This window comes from Chrysochloris asiatica, unplaced genomic scaffold (assembly GCF_000296735.1).
Source record: "Chrysochloris asiatica unplaced genomic scaffold, ChrAsi1.0 scaffold00062, whole genome shotgun sequence".
In the NCBI taxonomy this organism is placed as follows: domain Eukaryota; kingdom Metazoa; phylum Chordata; class Mammalia; order Afrosoricida; family Chrysochloridae; genus Chrysochloris; species Chrysochloris asiatica.
In genome coordinates, this window is record NW_006408580.1 from 2,380,121 (window position 1) to 2,384,275 (window position 4,155).

General features: G+C 43.2%; 1 pseudogene; it reads left to right on the top strand.

Moving 5' to 3' along the window:
• The first annotated feature begins 467 nt into the window (after positions 1 to 467).
• LOC102832512 lies at positions 468 to 1,350 on the top strand (annotated as a pseudogene).
• The last annotated feature ends 2,805 nt before the right edge of the window (positions 1,351 to 4,155 follow it).

The window sequence follows — 4,155 nt, forward strand, 5'->3', positions numbered from 1 at the left end:
GTTGTTTTTCTTGTTATTGTTGTTGTTTTGGGGGATGTACACAAAACAGTCAGGAATATATAATAATTTAGACAATGAAAGGGCACAGCCTGCAAGCCTGTCTCCTGACCCCCAGCACACAACTTTTCTCTTTCCATGAGTCTAGAGTCCCCAGCTGCTCTCGCTCTCTCCATGTCAGTATCTCTGACTCCATCTTTGGTGTCGCTGCTTCTCTGGATAGGGTCCCACATTCTGCTCATGCTTTTCTCCCTTGATGGTCCTAGGGAACTCTCTGCTCCTGGACTGTAAGATTAACTACTCCTCCCTTTTTGTTAGAAAACTTCTACCTTTACAGTTGTGACAATCACACTTAGTCATGATAACAAATATAAATAATATATTTATCCCTCCTTTCCGTGCTACCTGGAGAAGGGTCCATACGGCGTTGTTCTGGGTTCCCGTCGTAACTTAAAGGGGAAACATTCACAATGTCCGGAGCCCTTGATGTCCTGCAAATAAAGGAGGAGGATGTCCTCAAATTCCTTGCAGCAGGAACCCACTTAGGTGGCACCAACCTTGACTTCCAAATGGAACAGTACATCTACAAAAGGAAAAGTGATGGCATCTACATCATAAACCTGAAGAGGACCTGGGAGAAGCTTCTGTTAGTAGCCCGGGCCATTGTTGCCATTGAAAACCCAGCTGATGTTAGTGTCATATCCTCCAGAAATACCCGCCAGCGAGCTGTGCTGAAGTTTGCTGCTGCCACTGGAACCACTCCTATTGCTGGGCGCTTCACTCCAGGAACCTTCACGAATCAGATCCAGGCAGCCTTCCAGGAGCCATGGCTTCTGGTGGTTACTGATCCCAGGGCTATTCACCAACCTCTCACAGAAGCATCTTATGTTAACTTGCCCACCATTGCTCTGTGCAACACAGATTCTCCTCTGCACTATGTGGACATTGCCATCCCATGTAACAACAAGGGAGCTCATTCAGTGGGTCTGATGTGGTGGATGCTGGCTCGTGAAGTTCTGCGCATGCGTGGCACCATCTCTCGGGAGTACCCGTGGGAAGTCATGCCTAACCTCCATTTCTACAGAGATCCACAAGAGATTGAAAAGGAAGAGCAGGCCGCTGCTGAAAAGGCTGTGACCAAGGAAGAATTTCAGGGCGAATGTACTGCACCTGCTCCTGAATTCACTACTGCTCATCCTGAGGTCGCAGACTGGTCTGAAGGCGTGCAGGTGCCCTCTGTGCCCATTCAGCAGTTCCCTACTGAAGACTGGAGTGCTCAGCCTGCAACTGAAGACCGGTCTGCAGCCCCCCACTGCTCAGGCCACTGTACGAACAACCACTGAGTGGTCTTAAGCTCTCCTTTCAGTCTCTTAGAAAATGGAAATAAGGTTGACGGAAAATAAACATCAATTTCTAAAGAAAAAAAAGAAAAGAATTTTATCCCATCTCCTTACACCAGACCCTTCTAGACAATATAAAAACTATTCAGTGGGAATTCTACCTTCCCCCACACAATCAGACTAAACTCCCTTTTGAAGACTTGCAAGCCAGTCACTCCGTGCCTTTATAGTACCCCCATTTTAGGTAGCCAGTGTCTAAGTTGCCTGTCCCTAGCAACCCTTTGTACAGAGGGGATAGGATTGATCCTTGATATGAAGACTCCTTCCGTTTTGTTTGATATTTTTCATGACTACATTCATAAGTATAGGTCAAGTTCATCCAATTGTAGCAATTTATGCTTGTTTCCTTTATTAAAAGTTTTTTTTATCTTCCTCTACTCAAGTTCTGATCATCCAGTGATTGAAGCTAGGTCAAATGGGTATACTACCTGCAAGTTTGGGTGTTCTTGTGCATCTCCACTCACTTCATATCAGCTGGACGCTTCACTATCAGTTCTAGCTCTCTGTGTCTATGTCCTTGTCCATGGGCTTAGGAGTCCCCAGGTCTCACCATACTTCGGACCAACCAGCCCTTCCTCTGCTCTTTGTCATCTCCAGGTCAATGGGAGTCTATGGAATGTGGTAGAACTCAGCCCATATCTTCATTGTTGATTTTCCCCTACTTCCACTCATCAGTAGACCAACGTGGTCGCCAGCAAGCTTTCATGCCTGCTCGTGTGTTCCCTTTGAGTTTAGGTCTTGGTGGGGGACTTGCCCTGAAGGAACTTGATTGCTCCCTGCCAAAAAACGTGTTTGTTCTTACACTGGCCAATCAGAATGCTGTTTTTGTTTTTGATTTTTTTCCTGCTGATCTTTCTTTCAAGAAATATCTTCTGTTCCTCTAGCTGCTCCAGGCTGGTATACTTGTCCTTTCAAGTGGGAATGTCCCACCTCAGAAGGCTATGGATGGGGCTCAGGATTCCACCTAAGGTCCTATGTACTACAAAGGTTCAGCAAGAAGCCTATTTCATTGGGCAAGTTCTAGACCCCTTTTAGGTATTCCAATGAGTTATAGGCTGAAGATGGGCTTACAAGATTTTTGTAATCATGTTTCCTGATATTCCTTTCTATCCCACTCAAGTGTCTATTTTATAATAGTAGACAAGGGAAACAAATATTCATAAGACAGTGAAGAATCTTAACATTATTTCCTCTCTTTTGCCCAGACTATGCCTCTATCCCTGTATTACAGATCCCTGTTGTTTCAAGGTAGAAGGAACATGTATCACTATTTACCTCTGTCCCATTTATTCCATGCAAACCTCTCTAAGTGTTCCCTTATCTACCTTGTTCTTCCACTCCTCTCCCTCTTCTTGTGTATTGCCCTCCCCAGCACCTGAACTATGATGTGTATCCCCTACCCTGTGCTCTACTGTCTACACCCTCACACTTGGTAACCAACAAATAATTTTTTTTTCCTTTTAATATGGGTATCTTTCGTTAAGCTTTTACAATAATGGTCTTATGCAATCTTTGTCTTTTTGTGACTGACTAATTTCACTCAACATAATGTCCTCACGATTCATTCATATTATATGGTGGCTTGCAACTTCCTTCAAGGGAGCATAATATTCCATTGTGTGTATGTACCAAAGTTTGTTTATCCATCCTTCCATTGGTAGGCACTTAGACTGTCTTCCTATTTTTGCTATTGTGAATAGTACTGTGATAAACATTGATGTACTTATAGCTACTTGTGTTCTGGCTTGTATTTATTGTGAATATATACAAAGTAGAGAAGTAGAGGAATTGTTGGATCATAAGGTATTTCTATTTCCAACTTTCTGAGGAATCGTCATACTGTTTTCCAGAGTGGTTAGACCATTTTACATTCCCACCAGCAATGTAGGAGGGTCCCATTCTCTCTACATCCTTGTCGTCATTTATTGTTCTCTCATTTTTTGAACTTCTCTGTTATTGCTGGTGTGAGATGACATCTCATTGTTGTTTTGATGTGCATCTCTCTAATGACTCGATAGCACCTAACAACAGCAACAAAAGACTTAAAACATTTACTGATGAAGACCAAAGAGCACAGTCTTCGGTATGGATTACATCTTAATATAAAGAAAACAAAAATCTTCACCAATAGACCAATACTCACCAATAGACCACTAACAACATTCTTATCAATGGAGAAAAGATTGAAGTCGTCAAGGACTTCGTTCTTCTTGGATCAACTATCAACACTCATGGAAGCAGCAGTCAAGAAATCAAATGCCATATTGCATTAGGGAAGTCTGCTGCACACGACCTTTTTAAAGTGTTGAAGAGCAAAGATGTCAGCTTGAGGACTAAGATGCGCCTGACCTAAGCCATGGTATTTTCAATAACCTCATATGAATACGAAAGCTGGACAGTGAATAAGGAAGACTATAGAAGAATTGATGCTTTTGAGTTATGGTGTTGGAGGAGACTATTCAAAGTGCTATGGGCTGCCAAAAGAACCAATAGATCCGTTTTGAAAGAAGTGCAGACAGAGTGCTTTTGGGAGGCCAGTATGGACAAACTTCATCTTTCATACTCCGGACATATTGTCAGGAGGGACCAGTTGCTAGAGAAGGATATCATGTTTGGTAAGGTGGAGGGTCAGAGAAAAAGAGGAAGACCCCTAATGAGATAGATTGGCCAAGTAGCAGCATCGATTGACTCAAGCGTAGCAATAGTAGTGAGGTTGGCCCAGGATCGGGCAGTGTTTCGTTCTGCTGTGCATAAGGTC